This window comes from Triturus cristatus, chromosome 11 (genome assembly GCF_964204655.1).
Source record: "Triturus cristatus chromosome 11, aTriCri1.1, whole genome shotgun sequence".
NCBI lineage: Eukaryota > Metazoa > Chordata > Amphibia > Caudata > Salamandridae > Triturus > Triturus cristatus.
In genome coordinates this window covers 460224800-460250142 of record NC_140594.1, presented here as the reverse complement: position 1 = coordinate 460250142, position 25343 = coordinate 460224800, and positions in this window count along the sequence as shown.

Here is a 25343-nt window from a genome sequence, read left to right as displayed (position 1 = left end):
GGGTCTGACTGTCTACGTCACTCAACCTACACTCTTCTGGGTGGTCTCCACATTCACACACCAAGGTTTCTACCATGGGGGAACCCCTCTCACTGCACCTCTCATCTAGGGTCAGTAGAGTGTCCCTCCCACCACTAGGAATATGATCCCCTGTGTCAGTTCCCCAATATACTTCAGAGACACTGCACACCACTGGAGCTACCTCATAAACCTGAACCCCCTGGTGTATGTTAAACCCTCCCTCAAATCAGGCGCCACATCTCTGGGTGTATGTACTTTTTGTCTCAGCACTAGACACTACAAGTTTGCTCCCACCATCTGAGCTGGACTCCACCTTCAACCCAGCTGAGCTCACTTCCTTTTTGGCGCTACTTTTTATGGGACATCCCAAAGTTCTGCAGAATTGTCTCAATTGATGAACTTTGAAGGTAAGCAATACCTCAATTTTGAGATCCAATTCTGCAGCCTCACTGGCTACTTGACTCCTTTGAGACATGATGTTTGGCTTAATGGCCGCTCAAAAATAGAACCAAAAATTAAAAACACAATATGTGGTCGAGGCATGGTCTGAGCTAAAACTAGTGATGTACATCAGTCACTGTGAGTCAATTGCAATTACAAGTTCAAATCCCCAACCGCTGTCCACCAGTGTTAGAACTGGGGGTCTCTAGTTGGCTGAGGTAGGTACCTTAGTCTAAATAGGGACCCTTTCTTCCAGTCAGGATAAGGAGAGACACACTCTCAGATAACCCCTGCTCACCCCCCAGTAGCTTGGCAGGAGCAGCCAGGCTAATCTCCAAGGCAGTGTGTAAATTATTTGCAACCACATTCCCAGTAACACAGTGATAACACCACAAATGGACACCATACTGGTTTTATAAAAATAAGGGTATCCTTATCAAAATTCTGCACGAGCAGGTCATAAGCAAGAATTGGAATATTCAATCAGGGGCATCGACCTCAGATAGATAATAATGTATATTTATCCGGTCATAAGGAAAGGGCTGAACCAGACCCGACTTTCTGGTACTGACCACATGCAAGATCTAAAAAATATAGAACAGGAATATTTTTAAAGAGCAATGCCAGTACACACCGCTCTTAATCACACTAGCATTGTTTTGAATCCGCTTGTCAAGTTGTGGAGGGGAATAAGCTAATCCGGACGGGTCATAAGAGAGTGTAATTTAGGAAATGAAGTATCATGCTTGTTTAGAAATAATTGGCAGGATTGCAGAATCTCTTCTCGAGGGTTCCTTGAACTCTGGGATTCCCCACTGACATGAGATACAAGCCACATTTACGATGTAGAGACGATACTCTAGGCAAGTCTGATATTTGAATGTTCTTTACAGGGTTCAGCACTACAAGGGACAAATGGTGAGAAGTGAAGCAGATAGCTAGGGAAAGGTGCTGCGGGTATTTAGGGGAATATCTCTCACCGCTTGGATGAAGACCTTGCATGCTCAGCTAAGTGTGCAACACTGATAGGTTATCCAGGTCACAAGAAAGCGCACACTTAGATCTGCATCCTCTTCTATCATGTTTGCTAGCAACCGTGAGATAAGCTGTAATGAAGTAAAAGTGCCCAATGATTGAATATCTATTGATTGTAAATGGTCGGATAGTAGTGTACTGCTTTGTGTTCCTTTAGAAGATACAGCACCAAACACTGCAAAGAAAGAATCCTGCTAAAAGCATAGTGCAACAGATGTATGTCACTTGCACCACATGTGCATGCTTACTATTGAAAAATAATTAGGACTTCATGCCCAAATATCCTTTCAACCATTAAGTTTATGTCTTAGGCACCTTTGAATAATCTTGCACCAATGTCTTTAAACACAGATACTTAAATGCCTCCTGACTTCATTTTACATTGCCCTTATCTGCATTTCTCCCAAAAATGGGATATTGTGTTGCAATTGGGTATGATTAATATGTATAGAACTATAATCAGTGTCTGGAAGACTTCGAAAAAGGTCACATGGCCACAATTGACCAGTCATATTGTTCCGTTTAACCAAGTGACTGACTGAACCATATTGTCATCAAGGCTATGCTGGCTTCAGCTACCAATAAAAATCTACTTGGTATTTGTTTAGTTTTTAAACTAACAAGCCAGTACAAACACCTCCCTCACAGTAACGAAGCGTAGGGGCGCTTTAAGGTAGAGATCTGCTTGCACATCCTCTTAGATCTTAAATGACAGTTTCGTACTTAACATTAAGCTTTATACACTTTTCATACATTGTACGCATGTCTGTGGTTACATTTTTATATATACTTTCCAAGCGTAATCCGTTTTACAGCCTCCTCATTTGCATGAAGATAACGTAGAAAGATTGTCATTGTGAGCAGGTGATAACTGGGGGTATTAAACTCCGTATAATTGGAAATTCTGTGTAGAATTCTGCCCACTAAGTCGGGGTCTGCAGAGGTATTACCCATCGTTGGCATTTAACTGGTAATAGGAGAAAACTGGCGAGGAGGAACTGCTCGAATCTTTCATTCTGGCCACCACAACCCGGAGTCTTCGCGCATATTTCTTCATAGTTCGCTACTGGGTCTTATGTGTGAAATATCACAGCTCAAAGATGCAGATAGGACGCATACTATTAGCTCCATTTCAGTTGATTGATTTTAGGTTTGTAGAGACATGGGGGCATATCAACAAGGGCTTTATCTCTGCTTTTTTGGCTTTAAAAGCCAAAAAAGGAGAGATAAAACTAGCGCCCTATCAACAACAGGGTGCTAACATGCAAATTTGCATGTTAGCACCCTTTTACTCTACGCTTCCCCTTGCATCTCTAATGAGATGCAAAGGGGGCGTTTCAGAGTAAAATAATAGGAGAAATGTCGCTAAGCGACATTTCTCCTATTATCAAGAATGTCGCTAACCCTGTTAGAGACAAAAAAAGCAGCGCTAACCGCGGTTAACGCTGCTTTTTTACGTCTGGTATTTTTCTGACTTAGCCATGATATCCTATGGAAGGAGGATATCATGGCTAAGTTTGCCTGTCCCTATCAACAAGGTAACGTGAGATTATCGCTGATTTTCCAGCGATAATCTCACGTTAGCCTGTTAGCGTGAGGATTTTTATCGCTATTGAGATAAGCGTTGCTAATAGCACGCTATCTCAGCGATAAAAATTCACGCTAGCCGGCGATAATTATCCTAGCGCTAAGTGCGCTTAGAGATAATTATCGCCGGTTGTTGTTGATATGCCCCTTAAAATGTCGACTTTTGATCAACACTGTGTTTGCTGGTGCCTGCGCAGATAGTTAAAGTTTCTTCTTCGTTAAATGTATCTTCGAAAGAATGAATGTAGTGCAGCAGAGGCCTAGCAGTGTTTGCCTTTTAGATTTCATTCTACTTTATTTTACTGCTTTGAGATACACTCTTTTCCAAACAAAATATTAATGGAAAAACACTTTATGAATAAGTATTGCAGATATTTTAAACACTAAGGGGCAAATTTACAAGGGCTCATCGCCACCAGGAAGCCACTTTTTACGGCTTTCTGGTGGTGATAAGCCCTTCACCTTATTTACAAGGCTTAACACCGCCTTTTAAATAAGGCTCCTTTTCACGCAGCACTTAGTGTGAAAGGGGCAGGCAATGGGTGAACGACCGCAACACCCATTGCTTTAGACGCTGCCCCCTATTGACAAGGGTGGTGTAAATATGGGGCGACGCCAAAAGAAAGACCAGGGAAAACCTGCTGGAGGCTCATTATTGAGCCCTTGCTATACTTTTGAGCCGCCGGTGCATCATTTTTTATGACGCACCGGTGACATAAAAAATGCGCCATGTTGCGCCCTATTTACAAAGTGACGCATCTAGGCAGATGCGTCACTTCATAAACCCCTGCGCTACATTATACATGCGTCAGGTATAACGTATGCAGGGTGGGCGTTCCTCTACATCCAAGCCTCATAGAAGTGGTGCATTTAAATCTATAGGGGTTCAGTGCGCCGCTTGTAGTATGCCATTGTGTCAAATCCTTACGCCTGCCTCATAGCAGGCATAAGGGTGACGCAGTGCTATATTCATAGCCTTCCCCCTGCATTGCTGGAGTTGCGCCACGCTTCTGACAACTCCAGCAATGCGTCAGTTTTGCATTGACGGATACTTCAGTAATACTGACGTATCTGTCATTTCTTGCGACATGATGGGTCATACAGTAAATATGACACACCCATCATGTTGCAAGGAGGTTGCAGTGAAAACTGTTTCATCGCTGTTCTTACACAGCAATGCAACAGTTTTCTTAAATAAGTTCCTTGGGGCCAGATGTAAGACCATACTAAATTTCCCCTCTCTTTTGCTGTTTCTATGTGTGCTGCATTATGCAGCACACATAGAAACAGCAAATCACCATTAGTGATTGTTCATGTGCAGGAAGGTTTCCCTTCCTTCACATAAATAATCATTTAAAAATGATGAGTTTTAACTTCTATGTGTGATGCACAAAGCAGCACACATAGAAGTGACAAATCGAATTAGTGATTGTTTATGTGCAGGAAGAGACATCTAACTGCGTGTGAAGCAGGGACATTTTAAGGATTTTGGGGGCCCTGGGCCAAACTTATTTTGGGGGCTCCTGTTTGGAACAGCTTTGAATTTAGATCCAATTTCGTGCAACCTTTGGCCAGGTCACTGACAGTGCACAAGCACACTAGTGCACATTCATTCTAAATCTGTTTAAATCTAATATTAAGGGATAGGGGCTTGTGTTTTCAATATTGTAAAACAGCAGCAGCTCACTAATGTTACTGCAAATAACCTCTGTGTCACCCTCTCATTTATCATATTTCAGGCCTTTTTGATCTAGAATAACCTTTTTTTATGGAGTTTTCATGAAACATAAACACAACATTGCTCTGCAAAATGTCTGTAATAGACTTTCACACATCACCCACATTAAAAATAAATTAAAGAAAAATGGTATTTAAAAAAAACTGTCTAAGCATTACTCAAGGTCACCAGGACAAGACTGCAGAAAAGAGCTGGTTCTATAAGGGGGCCCCCTGAACGGCCGAGACCCTGAGGCAGAGCCCACTTTGCCCATGCCTTAAAACGTCTCTGGTGTGAAGAATCAACCTCTGCAAAGCAGACACCCTTGCACTATGGTGCAAGCGTTCCTGAATTGGCGCTTGACAGCTAGATTTATTGTCAGGTCTAGGGGAAACGCAGAGGTGCACTACATTCCTGTGAATATGGTTCATCCTTACATTTTTAAACTGATGGAGCATGGCGTTAGTAATTTTGGAGCTCCACCACTTTAATGTAAACATATCCCAAAATGCTTCTTGTCATTTAAGTAGTCTATGCATTCACCCTCAACTGTAATGGGTCTTAGGCCTAGATTCTGAAAACTGTCACGGAACACAGCACAGCCCTCAAAGAGCATGCTTGACATGGAGAAAGCATGAGGGTGCCATATTCACAGAGATATGGCTCTCTCCTCCCCTCTCTCTACCATCGATGCTGATTTCAGCTGATGTGCGTCAGGCACACACCTTAGCTCCATAGTTACCCTTCCTATACAAAATACTATGCCTTGAAACACTTCAAAGTTTTTCCTACTATGTATGTGTGCTGCACAGTGCAGCACACAAGCAAAGTTGGAAAATAAAGAAGAAATTAAAACATTTCTCCTTTTAAAGCCTGCTTTACAGCGGTGTTAATTTCTCGCATTAAACCATGTCTACTAATGTTAGTAAAAAGGGTTTCATGCCAAAAAGTATGGGTGGTTGCATGGGAATGCCCATACACCACTGATGTAACGCACCCTTGACGCAAAGTAATGCAAAACAGCATTTTGCGCTGCTTTGCGTCACGTTTCTATACAAACCAAGGCTAATACCAATTAGCTTTGGTTTGTTAATCCCCAAATAGATTTAGCATTGGGTTAGCATTACAAAAGTAACGCTAACCTGATGCTAAGCCTTTGTGAATCTGGGCCCAAGTGTGAAGGGCCTTTTTTATAGTATCAATCATCCCCATATCATGAAAGATCTTTGGCCAATCCTGTTATTCCATACCTGCCTCATGTCAGCCTCACAACATTTGACCATTGGACAGCTTTGCTTTTATAATTGCCGTCAAATGTATGTTTATGTTTCCATGATTAAAAGATTCCCTTTCCCACTGCCATGATTCTCCAACAGTTACTGATTTCATATAATTACATTTTCTTTCTGTATGGATTGACAAACTCCTCCTCATTATATACATCTCCCCATTTTCGTCACCTACATGCTTCCAGATTTACTCTAAAATCCTTTTTGCGATAAGATTCTTTTGGCATGTTTTAATAATTATCTCTTCACCAAGTTCAATACTCTTCTATGGTTACCAGATAGCTCTATTTCACTAAAGGTTCAATGCTCCATCTCTACATTCTTCTGTTCCAAACCAAAGTAAGCTCGTGAATTTGTTCCATTTATGGTTTCAATACTACAACTTCAAGAATGCATAAAGTTATTAAGCAGAAGCCCATGTCTTGAGCATTTCATCTTTGGAGACATGAGTTAACTTTATAATTAAGTCTCACACAAGATTTCCTCTATCACCTTTCAGTTACCTAAGCCAAACTTTAAGCTTCCCCTTGAGTCTTTCTTGAATTTCTCTTCCTTGCCTTCATATTTAGGAGACCCCTTAAGGATACTCTTACATCTAATTCATTTCATTTGTTTAATTTATTCCCAATGCCTAGTATTCCTTATTTTTGTATTCACTTGACTTCTCATGACAGGCTATGCTGTTGTGATACTTGGAGACCAATTCCTTAATTCACTGTTCAAACCACAGTATGGAATATAAGCAGAAGAAATGATGCTCCATTAAATATTCCACTTTAGCAGTTTGATAACTAAGTAACTCTGTCAGCTTAACTGTGAGACATCCAAAGTCTCTTCAGATATTTTGTATCTCGGCTTAGAATTGTAAATTAGCCCTAACATCAGAACAGTGTCTTCTGCTCTGAGTGTGCAAGTGATAGCAAAAATAGATATCGGCCAAAACCTCTAGTAAGCAATATTTTTTTGTATTCCACCAATTGTTTCCTGCTAGTTGTGCCTTCACCTATGTTGTCAAATTTAGACTAGCATGTGATAACAAAGACATTTACAGTTTGAAGGCAGGCCTGATTGTTCACCTTGTCAGTGAGATCCTGATGTCCACTCCCCTGAAAGAGTGCCTCCTGCAGTAAAATTCCTACCTGTCTGTGCCAAATCCATGAGTCTTCAGTGCACCCACCAGAGCACTTAATGCACTTTCAGTACAGATGTATGCTACGTTGGAGCCATATTCCTTTGCCCACTTGGTTTTCATTTTCATTTTTCTTAAAGACAATATCACAGCTGGACCTTGTTTCATCAAAACAACAACAGAAAATAATTGGAAAACATGGCCCCAACATTTTCCCTGCGGTATCAGGCCTGTTGTTTGTTTCCCCTGCCTCGTTCGTCCATGCCTCCCATAGCAGACCCAGGTAGGGCAAATCAATCCCTAAATTAGAAGGGCGTATTGCCACTGTGACCTGTTAACTCTGAGGCTGATGGGTCACTAGGTCAAGAGTTTCCCATTTCAGAGGCAGCTTAGTCTTTGACATTTAAATTCTTGGAGTTACCCAACTTTGAATCAGGCAGGGGGCAACACATTTGTTTTGCGGGAAACTCCATCAATTTGTAGTTGAATTCTTGCTCCACAGAACTGTAAATGTTGTAAACTTGTAAAGCACACAGCTGCCCCAGCAACGGGGCATCCCGGCGCTGTATACCGCTGGGGAACCCATCCTGGCTTTCCCTGTGAGATGGTCCCTACTGGGCATCTCCAAGGTGAAGACAAGCATCCCCGGCGCTGATGGGGCCGTATGTGGAGATTAAGCAAGCTATTGCCCAGAGTTGCTGAGTGGGATCCATGATTAGAGTAGGCACCGAGGCGAGAATTATCGAGTCCGCTGACCTTGGTCCAAGACCCTGCCGCGTCAGGAATCGAACCTTGGTCCCGGGCCGACCTCTGCTTCCGGGTCTGCCACCTCTAACCAGTGAGCCACACCACTCCACTAAATGAGGCTGATAGTGTCAGTTTTCATCGTAAATGCAAGCATTAAGGCTGACTGAATTATTTGGATAGAAACATCCACATTTTAACTTCAATGGACACTGACAGGAAATTAAGAGACTTTTCCAAATTAAGGTCTGAATTTGTTGAATTCAATGACGAGATCTAGATGTAGCCAATAAATGAAAATGTGCATGCCCATGCCTCTTTTTTGAGTATGAAATACCCTTTTAGAGGGGACGATGGAGAGCAATGTGGTTACACAATGATAGTGAGACAGTCTATTTTGTTCTATATACAATGGAACCTCTCCATCAAAGCATTTTAAATATTCAAAGTGGTACTCCTGTAGGACTACTTCATATTCTAGTTAATGTAATTCACATTGGTATGGGAGCGGATTTAGCATACGCCTGCCCTATAATTCACCAACCTTACACCAACATCAACTTTAGTAGCCCTAGAACTCAGTCTCATCTACTGCAGCCAAGCCTTTGAGAAAGTCACACACCACACATGGCTGCCATCAGAAGCTTACACTTAAAATAGGGGTGTACAAAATAGTCTGTTCCACTGGCAGAATATGCCAAATTTTGGGTACCCCATGTTACTCTTGTAATGCAGGGTACCGGACAAATTCCGCCAATTCTCACACACCTGCCAAAATGGTAAGTCGGTGAAAGTGAGTGAGATTTGGTGCCCCCTAGCATGATTTTTGGTCGCTAGGAGGACAACCGGGGAGTTTCCAACACGGGCAGATGCAGGTGGTCACGACCGTTCATTGTCAGAAAGCTGCCTCTCGAGTGAAAACATTACTTCACTGGCTGCAAAATCAACTCAAGTAGCTGCACCCCTTGGCGGGACGCATTTGCAGTGATTTTTCAACCAGAATGCACTCCTGGTGCTAAATTACAGCGCAAGCAGCACGAGAAGCCTTTTTCCACCCATTGGCAAAACTCCACGGAAACTTACACACTGTTTTAGTAACTTGGCATAATTCCGCAGAGTCAAATTCTGCAAGTTCTGCCCACCCCTAACTTAAACCAATGCAGGTAGGGCAGAGCACATCCAACACAACTACACACTTACAGAAGTAGCAATACATTTTAGAAGTATTTTACAATAGACATACATAAAGATAAAACACTAAGCTGAAACTGAAAATAATCACTTCAGAAAGAGTTGGCCACACATAGAACTATAGGGTTATATTCCCATTCAACACACCTGTTAAAACTGGGGTGGTGGAATCCGCATTCATGAATAAACCTCACTTAGTTTCAGGTAAAACATAGCACTCCATCAATGAATCATACATAGCCTGCTCCCAGGCCATCACTGCACATGTCAAAAAACTGTCTGCACTTCACTTCCTTGCTTTCTGGATTTTCCCAAAGGACCACTTGGGACATTGTCAGCATTTCCGAGGCACATTAATCCTGCTGCTTACGCTAGGTACTGAGCTGCATCACCAGGTGAGTGCACCAGTATATCACCATGCTTTAGTCTCTGGGTAAATGGTAATAGGAGAAAATTGAACTGTATTCCATTGTCCACATCCCTTGGTTCTTAGTTGCTATTGTTTGCACTGACATGGCTCTTTAGCCGTCATGCCACAGGAAAAAATATTTCTGCAACACACACCACAGGCATCAACATACACACTGCAATGGCAGGGGCTTCTTCACTAATTTGTACATTGCTTTTCAGAGTGCACACATGACAGCAGCAGTTTCCTATGGTTGGCTCTTTCATGGCAGTTGTGTGCTGCGGATTTCAGTGACATGTGGCTACTATGTAAGTTAACCTAACTCATCCAAGGACCGCATTTGCACTGTGGGAATAATGTTAAAATGGAAAATGAGGCATACATCAATGGAAATGAAATATCGTCTTTATTGACAGATTTGCCCGTTGTGAACTCTACATCAACCTTGACTTGCAAATAAGTAATTAGACAGGCCCGGAAACCTCGGCCTGGATGTTGCTGATTGATGTGTCATTGGTGGGAGGGTGCAATCGGAACTTACCATGCATAGTGATCATGTGCTCCCTATGCTGGACGTTCTGGACACATTCACCACTGGCCACACTGTGTCCACACGAGGTTAAGTCCCACCAGTAGTAACCATTGAGTATTAATTTATGACTCCAAAGTCAGCATCCAACATTCCTCAACATGCCAGAAACTATTTATCACCTGTTGCATTTTGTATATAATGCAAATTGAGACAGTCCTCAGACCTAGTGCTTGTTACTGTTCTCCCAGCCAAACTATTTAATTAAACAAACTGTTCCTCTTTTGCATCTTGTCTTCTGCTTTTCTAAGGGGTTTCCAAGTTTCCAACTCAAGCAACATTTTGGTGAGCCAGATAAAAGGATTGGGACCTCATACCTGACTGCAGCTGAAGGATTGTGTCCCCGCCAGACAGATTCACGTTTGTGCAATGAGAAGGGTGGGAAAACACCGCAATTGATAGTAAGTTCTGCTGGATCTCTGGGGCAGAGGTCCATCATGGACAAGTGGTCACAGAGGGTAAGACACTACATCCAAACCTAAAACATAGTTGAAAGCATTTGACGTATGGTAAACTGTGGAGAAGTGTAAAAAGATAACCTGAGCACCCTGCCACTTTAGGGTCTGGCATATTACCTATTTTATATGTCTTAACTGTATCAGTTATAAGGCGGCATTAGAAGCATTCCTATGGAAGTCTCCTTTGTTCAATAGTAGAGGAAGCTAACTAGGTGAAAATAGTGTATACTATGTATAGCCCTTGATAACTCTCAGGACGCTGATTTTTGTGACATAGCTATCCTGATTGGGTGGAGTTGACACCTCAGTCTCATAGTTATTAGTTCAATGGTTTCCCATTGCTAGAGAGGTTTCTTAATGTCCATACTATCTGGAAGGAGTGTGAGAGGTGAATCAAGCTTGATCCTGGGCACTACAGAACAGACTTCAGATAGGGAAGACTTAGACCTTGGAAACAGGGTGTAACTCATGTGTGGCCAAGAGGGGCTGGTGATTCCAGATTCAATACTAAATGGTTTCTATGATTACCACCTTTATCTAGGAGTGGATAATGGCAGACTCTCCAGTTCACATCAGCTTCCCCTGCATTAAGATATTCATACCCAAAAATAGCCGCCCACCAAAACAAAGTCAGTCAAGTCTAAGCTCCAGAAATCCAAAAGCAAGCAAGCCCAGACTCCACTAGTACAGACTAAGTTCCTAGCAAGGTCCCCAAGAGCTCAATTCCCCATCCACCACACACCTCAAAAGCGGGTAAAATACACATCCCCACTAGGTCAGGTGAGTGTAAACGTGTGTCAGGGATATTTGTGGTGGTTCCGGATAGTGACTCAGTAAGCTCGGGAGATGAAGGAAGCCTCAGTCCCCCTGGAACTGACGATGAGGGTGGGTCATGATTAAGACACTCATAGTAGAAACTTGCTGTAATATCTCATTGTATAGAGCAGTGTCATGCTCTAATCTATGAGCATTACAAGTAATTCTACCAACATAGTGTGCCACCTGTATCCATGTATCTGAGTGACATCACTGTGTATTCTTAAAAGACAGACCGACACTTAAAAACATATAAAAAGACACACTGGTTGTCTCCTCTTTCTTCTCTTTCTCTTTAATCTCCACGTTGGATTATGAAGCATGAAAGGGTGAGCATATTACAGGTACTTTCTTGACCATATCCATAACTACTAGGGCATGTTACATATTATTGCAACTATATGCCCACTCTGATTTAGGGCAGGGTACACCAATATCTCTAGTCCTGATGAAAAGCCAGAGTTCCCCTGGACCACTAGGGTGTGGAAGATGTCAACCTGAATGAGTAATACCAAACAGTCTTACATATAACCTACCAGACAGTCACACTTCATAATTTCACCCAGACCGTCTTCCTTTTATTTCTTTTAACCCTACCAAAAGGACCCCGAATAAACCTATCACTGGGCACCCTTTATGTAGCTTTAAACCATTAACACACCTACTCGTCAGCTCCGCACACCCACACACATCCTCACGGCTGTTTTTTTCAGAAGATCTTAGACAAAGAGCTCTCTCCTGGGCCTGTGGGGAATTTCAGCACTGGCCCCATGCGTAGCAAAAGGCCTGATGATGAAGCCTGACACCCACATTGGTGTGTGAGAGCATCACTTCCTCTTAAGGTAGATCCCCCTCACCATTACCTATACCAACTGTTATCTCAACTCCTGACAATATTGGAACAAGTACCCCCATTGCTGTTATATTTGCATCTGCATACACACCACTCACTTACCAATCCACCAATTCCATCTTACCACTACTCACATCATTCACCCATTATTGTGTTTTCAACTCAGATCCGAACATTCAACATATATTGTGGAGAAGAAATCCTAATACATGTAGAAGTATGCCCACATACAATAGTTTACACATTTCACACATAATTTTTCCTAGTGTTTAATATCGCTGGAAAACGTTATGTTTTACCATTACAGTGCCATGCAGCATCCAATGCAAGGTGCCCCCTTAGCCCTTTCTTGTTTCTCCTTAGTTTCCAAGAACTAAGTAGCAAAGGTTGATTTCTCTGTATGAACCATGCAGTGGAGGCTACCTTTTCTGTCAACTGCAACAAACAGCCTTCATAGAGTATGCTCACTGTAACGGTTGACTGCTGTTCCGCAGGAGCACCAGAAACCTGAAGCGAGTCCTCAGCCTTCCCCAGCTGTCTTCCGACTCTATCAGACACTAGAGACTCAGAAGACTAGCCAGGGAAAACAGGGAAACAAAACAAGGGAAGGAGGGTTGTACTTCAATGGGTCATCAGCGTCTGGTTCCACAGAGAAGGAGATATACACCAGGCACACACCCTGTAAAATAAGTATTATTACACACTTCCAACTCCCTACGTTTACTTTGTCTCTTGTCCTACCTACCCATGTGTTGCTCGTTACACTCTTGTACTGTGAAGGCGTCACTGGTACACTGTAATATTCTATATAAAGGAGAGCACACTGTTAAAAGGAGATAAGACTCGGCCCCCACACTATACTTCTACTTCTGTTAATAACGTAACCCCAGTACTGGCATAGATGAAGTGACTCCCTAGATTCCGTTTGCCTGGTGACCACTGTAGATGATAGGCTACAGAAATAGAGAAGACACAACTTCAGAACAAACCGAAATACCCCCCTGTGTATTATTCATTTACATAACAAACAATATGTAAGATAATGTGGCACGATGCGCCTTTACCGTGTTTCTGTCGTGCAGTTTATCCACACAGTGGTTCACGCAACACCCAGGGAGAGACTGTACACAATTGGCGAGGATAAGGACAGCATGGGAAGGGATACTAGCTGAAACACCACCAGGGTACTATGAGCATAACTCAGGAAGGTGGTCTCTGGAAGAAGCGATGACAACCGTTTGGAGTACTTGTCACTAGGACCCACATAAAAGAGAGAAAGGATATGAATAGGAAGAATAGGGAAGTACTGCTCGTGTCAGAAAGGAGTAGGTACTCCTGGCTAGTAGAAGGACTACGGGAACAGTTTGGAAGGACAGGACGCTGGAACCATAATGACAGGGAACTACTGCTACACCCACACACACACAAGATCTCTCACTTGAATTAAGGAAGGGACGCGGGGTAAATGCGTCTCCGCAAACTCTGGTAACGGAGCTGACAGGACCAAAATGCTCGAGGAGAGCAGAACGCTTCGTACTACCGCGCGAAGCCGGAAACAGGAAGAACCTAACCAGGAAGTCAGGCAGCTGAGCGTCAGGATGGAAATGGATCTCGAGGCAAGAACGCTAAGCGCGTCTCTTTGCCTCGAGATTCTTTAAATACTGCTGCGTCGGGAGTCGCAGAGCGGAGAGTATGACACTCACATACAGTAATTTCTGAGTCCTTCATTGACCGTGGCACAACCCTCCTCCATCGTACTCCTGTATCAATCCTAAAAATCTAACATCCTAACTAAAATGGCTGCAGAATGTGAGGAGTGGGCTCCAATTTCACCTCAGATGATGGTGAGGTCATTGGAAGGGTTCTTCTTGAAATACCCTCATCAATATCATTGCCCAGAGACCAAGTTGAGAAATGCAGCATGTCTAATAAAATGGAAAGACATTAAGAGGCTTTGGAATGCATTGTGTGTTTACACCCATCCGGAAAGGGTGTTCAGGAAGTGCTAGCAGAACCTCTGGCATGGTTAAATCCGCAAGATAAGCTAGTTTCCTCTTGGTCACTTAGCTGCTATTCGCAGCTCAGCCCACTGCGCCGGAAAGTTAAGAACAGCTTGGCTGGACCTTTATTCTCATCTGGATCCTAATAACCCGCAGCATGGAAAGTGAATGCATATCGAAAGACTACAGATACATCAGTGGACTGCAAGTGACTTATTTCTTGTCTACTATTACTGTGTCTTCTCATGTCCATGTTGTCTTTATGTCAATATGTCCTGGACAAAAGCACTCATTACAATTTTCCTCTAACTACACAGAGAGATATCGGGCAAGAATTAACTATTCCAACTGATATCTCCCCTTGTGTTAAAGGGAATTGCAAGTTATTTCTGCTGGCAATGAAGAATAACATGCTAACCAGGGAAAACCAGGTCCAGTTCTGCATGTGTGTTAGACTTGGCTTTTTCAGCCGCTTTACCCCCAGACATTTTGCTTTTTTGCCTCCTGTTTTTAACCCTATTTTTGTTGCTTTTAGAAATCTGGGCACTTTACCACTGTTATTCAGTGCTAAAGTGCATATGCTTTCTCTGTAAATTGTTATTATGGATTGGTGTTTCTATATTTGGCTTATTTGATTTATTACTAAGTCCCTTGTACAGTCCACTGTGTGTGCCAGGGCCTGTAAATCAAATGCTGCTAGTTGGCCTGCAGCACTGATTGTGCCACCTCACGAGCAGCCTTTCCAAGGGTTCTCAGACATGCCATTGCAATGTCTGTTCTCAGTTTTTACTGCCATGTGAACCTGGCAAGTGCACCACTTGCCAGACCCTAACCTTCCCTTTTATTACATGTGATTCACCCCTAAGGTATGCCCAAGGTACCGCTATGGGCAAAGTGCAGTGTATGTGAAAGGAAGGACATGTACTGGTGTGTGTGACATATCCTGATAGAGATATACCTCATATTGTGTTTATCACTATTGAAAGGCAATCTATCCCATAGGATAGAATGAGAGGTACTTTGTAACATCTTACAAGTATAACTTCCCATTGGGATGAGATGGAGAAATGGAGTTTAGTATGCCTAAACTCAAAATGTAAAAATGCATCTTTTAGTAAAGATGATTTTTATGTTGTGTGTTTAAAAATAGCGCTTTTAGAAAGTGGGAATTTTTTTGCTTAGCCATCCTTTATGCATTTCCTGAGTTGCAGATTGACTGTTTTGCTTTGGAGTGACAGGGGCTGGGGATGTGCATTCACTGTAGACAGCCACTAAGAGGGAGGGGGTTTGAGGTGTGTCCTGCCTTTCCTTGGTAAGCCAGGGCTGGGCTGAATAGACCTGGGCTCCATTCAGAGAAGTGGGTGGAGTTTCACTTGCACATGAATGGGCCGGGTCTGCCTTGGACAATGCTGTCTCCACCTCCTGCCGGGGAGATGGACCAGAGAGAACAGAACTGCTGTGGGTTGAGCACAGACACGCTCTGCCTAAAAGAACAAAGAAAAAGTGAGTATAAATATTGAGGCCCAGACCCCAGAACTTCAGATTACTGCTGAACTAAGGAACCTGCCAGGAAGAAGATTTTGAAAAGCTGTCAGAAGAACTGCCACTTTGCTGTGTGCTCTGCTGTGTTTGCCTGCTGCTTACTGCTTTTGTCTTGGGAAGGGAAAGGACTGGATTGTACTTTCATCATCCTGCTGTTAGAGGTTTTCCAAAGGCTTGAAGTAGAGCTTGCCTCCTGTTGGGAGACTCAGGGACATAAAAGACTTCGGAGAACTCACTTGGATCAAGGAACCTGTCGAGAAGAAGAGCTGGAACAACTGCCAGAAGGGTTGCTGCCCCTTTGCCATGCTGTTGCTTTGCTGAGTTGGCCTGCAGTTGCTGCTTCTGCCTTGGGCAGTGAAAGGACTAGACTGAACTTTCTTTACTTGTTGGTGAGTATCTCCCAGGGCTTGAAATAGAGCTTGCCTCCTGTTCACGAAGTCTCAGGGACAGCAAAGACTTCACTTACCTCTGGGTACCGCCTCTGGAACCATGGGTTTCAATTGCAACAGAGGGGGAAAGCAGCCAACACTGTCACCGACATCGCTGCTAGCTCCGTGTCCTGAAGGCACCATAAAAGGCACCGCCACACTTCGCACCGCAACCCTGGTCTCACTGATGATGACAACCGCCACCAAGCTGATGCTTGCATCGCGACATGTGGGCACTGCACTCCGCACCGCCTCGCTTCACTCTGCTGCACGGGACTTACTGACAACGTCACTGCACGCTGACCTCGACACCCGTGACTGCACTGTGGCTTAGAGGCCCTATTCCACACAGCAGTCTGGGCCACCCGATGCCAGCTCCCATCAACTGGCACTGCTGCTTGCACCGTGACCTGTCAGCACCACAACAAGCACCGCCTCACTCCACACAGCAGCCCTATTCTCACTGACGCTGCTGGACAGCCGTCACCGAGCCGTTGCCTGCACTGTGACTTGAGGGCACCGCTATGCTTCACCTTGCCACCACAACTGTTTTTACTACTGGCACGCACTGACACGGTCGGGTGGAACCAAAGGTACTGTTTGCGAGTCTGGTGACACTAAGGCCAGTCCGCACCGTGGTCTGCTGGAACTGTTGGATTCTGCTGTTTTCAGCACCCCAGTAGGCCCAGACGGAGCTACCGGCTTCAAGAAACTGCATTTTAATGTTATTCTTGTAAAGTGCATACTTTTGATTACTATATGTTGGTCTTTTATCGTTTTGGTCTTGTTTGCACAGATAAATATTGGTTGTTTTTCTAAAATTGATTTGGTGTCCTTTTGTAGTGTTTTCACTGTATTACTGTTGGTTATGTGCAAATGCTTTATACACTTGCTCTAAGATAAGCCTGACAGCTCGTGCCAAGCTACTAAGGAGGTGAGCAGGGGTTATTTCAATAGTGTAGCCCCCTTATCCTGACTAGAAGGAAGAGTCCCTATTTGGACAAAGGTGAAAATCATTGCCAACTAGAGGCCCCCATTTCTAACAATGCAGTTCCCTATTCCACGGGAAATAATGGCACAAAATCCACACACATTTACCACTTGTTTACCACAAGTGGAAGATGTTACTGGGGTGTTTATTCTTGGCCATGAGGTGCTGGACGGTGGCAGTGTAAGGCCAGAGTTTCTTTTACTTCAACTGGGGACACGTGTTTTTTGCTCTTTCCATGCTGAAGAATGACTCTGGAGTTTGAGACCCTGATGATTTCAGGACAGGAGACATCAGAACACTTGTAGTTTCAGAGATGCCCCTCGAGGCAGCACTTAATAAACGACAAAATATACTCCTCTATGAACACTCTGACCCACCCAACTACCACACTGTGGGAACTTACACTATGTAATATTCACTGGAAAAATAAACAAGGATTAAAGGGAAGTTACAGCATTATAGTTAGGTGAAAATGTCAGTTAAAAAGAACGTTTTAAACTAACAAAAAACTGGAGTCCATCATTTATAGTTATCTCAAGTAACTAGAACGTATGACCTAGTAATATCAATAAAGTAATGTCAAATATAATTTGGGATCTTATCAATGCAGTCATTGAACATGTGCTGAGTGATGTAATATGCGAGGGTACAAACAATGCACGGTGAGAGGGCGAGCTATAATTACTTAAGATAAATATCACTGAAGAATTCAGTGGTTTTAGTAGATTAAATGTTTTAACTGACATTTTGATCTAACTATAATGCCCCTTTAATCTTTGAGTTTTCAGTGAATATCTAAAGGTTTTGCAATGTAAAGTAGGATGCTATTACCATAACTAACTATAAAATCACTTTAACTTTTGTTTTTTTCTGTGAATTTATGATGTAGATGGGTACTTAGAAAATGTCATGAATGACACAGATGACCAAACGATGCAGTTCTTAAGTAACTCTACTTCAGATCAAAAGAAGGGCTGACAGCAGAGGTTGTATCAAACCTATGAAGTAGCAGAATAGGAGCCCCATGAGTTGCTATAGATTTGTGCTCTGAACCACAATAAAAAGTCTATGTTTTACTAAGGAAATGGAAGCAGGTATAAACCTTCCTTGCAGAAATGAGGTGGTCACTGGCATCTGGGGCATTTTTGCACAAATGTTTTTCTATTATTTATTATGATTTAATATAAGAATGCTAGTGTGATAAGTTAGGTTTTGTATTTATTGATGCTACAAGAACATGTATGTTTTTTTCTGCTTCCAAACTAGAATAGACGGTTGTAATTGTGTTTACTTGTAGAAGAAGAAGCAAAGCCAGATTACATATGGGGTAATCCAAGATGTAGCATTTTGGTTTTCGTTTCACATAAAAAACAAGCGGAATTTGCAGAGTCAGTATATATCCTGGGCTATGTCAGGGGTTTATTAGATGTAAGGTTTTGTCTACATCTTTAACTATATTCTTAGGAGCTGGAGTTTTGAACACATTTGTTAAGTTGTTTTGCTACTATTCAGTAGTAAAGTAAAGAGAAAGCATAATACTGACCTCTCTGTCTTTAACTCAGGGTAGTTTTTCTTTAACATACTTCAGAAAACATCAGTTTCAAAACTTGGTAACAACGTTCCAGTGACACCACTTCCTGATGAGACAACTCTTCATGTGATGTCCTAACTGGCCCTGTAGCTGATGAAAATATTGTATTCTGGTCCTTCACTGAGGAATGATCAGCCTATACAGTTCACAGATTAAAGTGCCTAATTTAGACAAAAATGATGTATGCACATTTCACCTACATATTGTGGTAATATGTGTCCCTCTATAAGTGTGATTTGCACTGAATGATGCTCATTTCAAAGGCTGTGTGATTTAAATGTATCTAGAATGTGGGCCTGATTCACTAAGGTAACTTTAAATTTTGAGTAACTGACACTTTTGGGTAGACTTACTATTTTGTGGCTATTCACAATATCAAAATGTAAATTTACTTAAAAAATGTACGTTTCCATAATATTGAATGAATGGGGGCTATTCACGAACTGCATGAACTATTCACAAAGGTAACTACACATTTGAGTAATTTACACCTGTAATTTAGTATAACATTTTAAGTAACTTAACTACTTTTAGCTGTTCCCAAAATCTGAGTGTAAAATTGCCCTAAAGTGGAAGAGCAAATTATGTAAATTACTTAAAGATGTACGTTATCGTGAATAGACCTGCAGTTTGTGAATAGCCCGCCAAGGCCCATCAATTTGGTGGTGACCCGTAAGTTACATATATAATGTCATTCTGCACTTTGTTTTTGTGAATAACCAAACAGAAGTACTCTTTCTCAAAAGTATAAATTACTCAAAAGTGTGATTTGCCTCAATGAGGCCCAAGGAGTTTCCACTCAAATTTAGAATTGCAAGAAATGCTGGACTACTGAATGCCTGCTATTGTTTCCACCGAGACACTTTAGGAACTTACTAATAGTGAATATCCCTTGCAGGAAAATGCTCAAAATTGTGAAATTCCTGTGCACTCTGGTGGGGTAATCCATAATCCTGTTGTAATTCCTAATTCTCTGAACACTTTTGGAGGAATACATGGAATAAATACTTCACGGAATCACTCTCTTAAATGAATAGTCGAGTTATAAGTAATTTTGGAAGCAGGAATACTGATGTGATATTGCAGAGCAACTTGCAATGGAGCTTTAGGTTTCTTTTTTGTTTATCAAATTATTGACAACTCAGGGAGGACTTCGACTTGTGACTACTACTTGAAACTGTTTGTATTGATCAGACTTTCATGTGGTCATGGCCTTCAGGCTATGTGATCCAAAATAAAAGAAAACGTAAAAAGAGTGACCACAGAAATCAGGCTTGCCTGTCGCCACGTATTTATATGTTTTCTTTTGAAAAGCAGCAGGTCCTGCCACATTAGCCATAACAGTTTCATCCTATCCCACTTACTCTATTAACTGTGTCAATTACTGGAGGCTGCATAAAGGGAATAAAGCGTTATCGCGAAGCCTGTTTCCTTATCGCACAGACCAGACCTTGAGCAGCATGCGAATTAGTTTTCGAAATTGTTTTATGATGGCCACCTGGCTATGTAGTACAATGGAAGAAATGTAATAAAATAAAGCTGATTGTCTTATCTCTTTACAGCTCTGAGATTCGCCAGGGCTCCTTGAATCCAGTCGCACGTGGGAGCTGCAGTCACAGCCTTCCACAGTCTCCAATATGAGGGAAGGGGCGGGTGTCGGGTAGTTTTCATCATGACGGCATAGCTCCCAAATTGTGCCAGATTGAGCGTGACACCTTCAGAGAGTCCTAGCCTTTTTAAACAAGAGCACTTCACATATTTAAAATAGAAAAGCCAAAATTACACTTCCCATAATTCGATGCATTCTTTGCAAAAAAACAAAACAGGAGCCATTGCTCTGTCACACAAGACATTGGAAACCACTTGGACTTTATAGATCCGTCTCAAAAGACCTGTCTATGTCCTTAATTGTTGTAAAAGGTATTAGAGGCGGGACTTTAAAAATAAAACTGTCCCTTTTCCTTTCAAATGTCAGATACATGCCTAGACTCTTCGGTTGCTATATTGTGAACACAATGAGCAAAGCTGTTTGGCCTCTTTCAATTGCACATTGGCCACTGTACTGAAACAACAAATGGAATGGGAAACAAAGCCATCTGTGGAACCAACCACACACTGCACTGAGTGCAAAGTGACCAGGTGTTCCGGTTTTTCTGATACAGTACCGCTTCAGCACCACCTGTCCTTAACAAATTCAGTAAATTTGGCACGTCAGGTTTTCTGAGAAGATCGACTGACCACTGATGGAGGCCCGTTTTCATGTTTCAGAGTTTCAGTGCAGCATTGGTTAGCTGCCTCTAACAGAAATCATTTTAGTTAACACATATGACGCATTGGTTAAAAGGTGCTTTCAAATACCCTTACTGTCTCAGTTTCTGTGTTTTCTATGTTGGTGAGCACTGTCAATGAAGTCATTTTGTAGCAAAACTGTAGTCCTTCTTTTGTGTTAATGGAATGTACCAGCTTTTTGTTTTTCAAGATCTGGTCGCTCTAACTGAGTGATGAGTGTAGTAAATAATGGCAAACAAGTCTGTTCTAAGTTTGAGGGAAAGGGTTTTCCTCTCATTAAATATTTTCAAGAACGTGGCCAAAAGGGGGATTACCACCGCTGCTGTTGGAAGAAATTGGATATGCTTTAGGTCACACATACAAGTCTGAGAGACAAGTCAAGAAACATTTCAATGCTTTAAGGCCTGTCATGTTACTCGGGTGTTTTGTGCCGTGAATAAATGGACGCATTTCCCTATTAAAATGCATTCAACAGGTAGAAATAATGCCTGACAATTATTTGATGATCCTCGAAAACTAACAGTCGTAAAGTGGAAGATCTTAGTACAGCTGTCCCACTGTGATGCAAACAAACCACCCAACCCTACCGATGCCATAGAAAGGTGCTGTGGGTAGGCATTTAGCCACAGAGTCATTTGAAACCAGTACATAGGAAGGATGATGGGATTGTAGCCTAGCCCCAGTATCGCTGTGACTTCCTAAAGATAGTGAGGGGCATTGCATGACAGCATTTTCACGGCACCCACACTGCTCTCGTCCATAGTGCTTCTTTCACTTCTGTTATTTTCACAGCTCACAGATACCATCTCTTTCTGAAACTATTGACAGAACCGGCAGTTTCGAGAGAGTTCTATCACTCATAGCATTCTTGCATCACCTGCAGAGATCCCTGAAAGCTCTTCTCACTTCGTACCATTCACAAAGCACCTGCCTCCCTCACAGTACGGCTCCTTTTCCCTTCATAAACGTTTAAAAAATATACAAACGCTTCCCTGTTTGAAAGCACGATCATCAATGGAAAATGTCTATCCACTTTTTTAGGTCTCGCCTGACCCAGCGCATGCGCTGGTCTGGGGAGACTTATTGAGAGGGCTCCAAAAAGTGCTACCAGGCCAGCCTAGAGCTACAGTGCATGTGCGCGGGCGCTTGCGCCACTTTTACCGCGATTACTTTCCCTTTAGAGGCCGCACGGCCGCTTTGATGTTTGATCGCTATCGCGATCACTTTCACTTTTGCGGCCGCTTGGCATAGCCAATAGGTCTCGCTTTTGGGACCTTATAAGTGTTTAGGTATGCAACTGTTGCATGGCTAAACACTTATAAGGTCCCAAAGGCGAGACCTATTGGCTATGCCAATGCTTGTTTTAAATTCAAACAGCTCCGTCATTTTGCAAAAATGCATCTGCCTCTTAAGGAAAACTCTTATTTTTAATCTGAAAAGCAAAAGAACACACACATGTGAGTACATGTTAAAATACTGATAACAAAAGTGTCGTCTGACATATTTGCCCTCATTACTAGGGCTCAGTTACATGCAATATGTGCAGCAATCCCTGTATCTGCACCGTTCACAATTATGAGTTTTGCAATAAATATTGGCAGGCCAAACCTGGGGAAATCCATGTGTGTGTATGGGGCGAGATTGCCCAGTATTTGTAGGACACACCATATTCTCATACTATTCCCCAAAAGCTGTTAATTGGGTGGTATTTATCAAACTCATTAAATTCCAACTCATTAGAGTGGAATGTTATCAGGTGTGATATATGTCACACTAAGTACCGCCCCATTTTGCAAGGAAGGCTTCAGTATCCTAAGTCAACCTGGAATGAATAAACACAACACCTGACACAGGGTTGGCATGGATGTTATTTTATTAATCCAAAGTTGCAATACTGGACCTGGAGTGATAAAAGTCTTTTGTCATTTTACAGCTCTGCATGGATGGCACTGTGCTAATCCTATGCTTAAAAACTTTGCTAGAAAAATGAACATTTGAGGTGAGCAAATTCAGAGTGTCACTAGTGTTGTAGGGTGGTCCATACAGGAGCTGCTCTCCATTTAATTTATGCTGCACGCAAACGTCTAAAAATATTGTTTTGATATATATATATTTTATATATATATATTCACAAGTTATTGTTATATATATATTCACTGAAAAAAGGTTACAGAGATGTTATAGTTAGGAAATAGACTTAAAAATAATAGAAATTCACTCGGAAAGCCAAAGGTTACAGGGACGTTATTGTGAGGCTCAATAATGGCTCTGGAGACCATCACCCTGCAGGGCCTGCTCCTGCTATGTTCCAAAGTGCCTACCCTGAAACATAGCTGTTTGCTTTTGCTTGGCGGGAGCCTTGACAGCTCCTGCTAAGCAAAAGCAAAAACTACAGTTCCAGCAGGTGGGAGCTGTCAAAGTGCTTCCGCCCTCTGCAAACAGAGTTTCATCACTTTCTTTGCCCACCGATCTGTGGTTAGGAAAGAGACAAAATGATTGTTCCTGCATGGAGGGAGCTTCCTTCACAGCAGTTCGAGGAGAGCCAGCCATGACCCGAAGGGCTTTGAGGCTCCTCCCGCGGTCCCGATCCTGCACATCAGGTGTCAAAGGGCACCCAGGAGACATGGCGAGGATCCAGGAAATGGGATCCCTGGGGGCAAAATTAGCCTGGGGAGGGAGCAGCACCATTCTTGCTCTATTCACTGAAGGATGGTCCCGGATATGGGGTTCCCTGGGGCCAGAATTATTCTAGGGAGGGGGCGGCCCCTCCCCCATTAAGTATGTTTTCTGGGCAATACAGACGCCATTCCCAGACCAAATGAGTCCCTCATGCACTCAATCACAGACCCACTTACACCCTCATGAACCCACTCACAGACCTACTCCGACTTGTGCATCTACTCACAGACCCACTCAGAGACTTATGCACCCATTCACAGATCCACTCAGAGTCTCATTCACCCACTCACAGTCCCATTTAGAGACCAACGCAGCCACTCACAGCCCCACTCAGACACTCATAGACCCACTTACAGACTGTTCAAAGAGTTCAATACTTTATTGTTTAAGTTAATAAAAACCATATCAATATCACGATAGAAAGAGAGGTATATACAAATACCTAGGGGTATATGTAGACAATCAACTGAACTTCCAATTTCAGAAACAATTCCTGAAAAAAAAGGAAATGGCCTCATTTATGCATTTTGTGTCCTTGCAAAACAATTACAGGGTCCATCCTTTGGGCCTTTAATAGCAGTGATGGCGGCAAAACTATTACTGGCAGTATCTTATGTGAGCATAGCGTTAAATGGCAAGGATGCAAAGCTACTTGACTCGATGCAAACGAAAATGCATAAAAAAGTCTTTAGTCTCCCTCAGAATGCATCCCCAGCTCAAGTCCGATTGACATTCGGTCTTATCCAACAGGAGATTGGGAGAAAATATGCCGCAATTAAAACCTGGTACAAATTTTGACTGAACCGATCGAATATTTTACATGAGGCCCTGTGGAGAGCCCAGGAAGGCGATCCAAGTTCAAGTTATGGCATATTTCTGAAAACTGCACTGAAGGATACCAACATAACAGAACTTTGGGCTCAGAACTCCTCTTTCCAAGTTTTTTTGCAGACTGACAAACAAAGCGGCCAAGCTTCAATTGTTATTAGAAGAAAAATGCATTTTAGCCAAAAGATGGTTCTTCAATCATATACATCATCACGACCGGCAGAATACCTAAGTACAACATGTTCGCCTCATTTAAAATGAAAGCTAATGGCGATTAGATTTGGGGTATTACCAAGTCTGGCCAATCAACCTGCATGGAAGTATAAAGGAACCAAAATTTGTAGCTTATGTGGCGCAGCTTGGCAAGACTTTATTCACCTCATCTGTATCTGCCCCTTCTTAAAATCTAGCTGAGTGATGCTACAAAAAAAGCTGTTAACTAAGGATACTCTATGAAAAGACCAAATGGCCAAAGGAATTAAATACTGCCAGTCCAGTAATGGCCAGCGATCTGCCAACCCTATTGAAATTCTAAATGCTAACATTTGATGAAATACTAATTTCATCGACAATTTTATGATACAGAATCATACATTCTTTTTAACTGTTTATATGATAAGGATTCTCCTCTCTGCTTTTAGGATAAAATAGTTACTTGTCTTTTATACGTTTTAATGTTTGGAATTTGTCGTACCTCTCTTTCTATCATGATATTG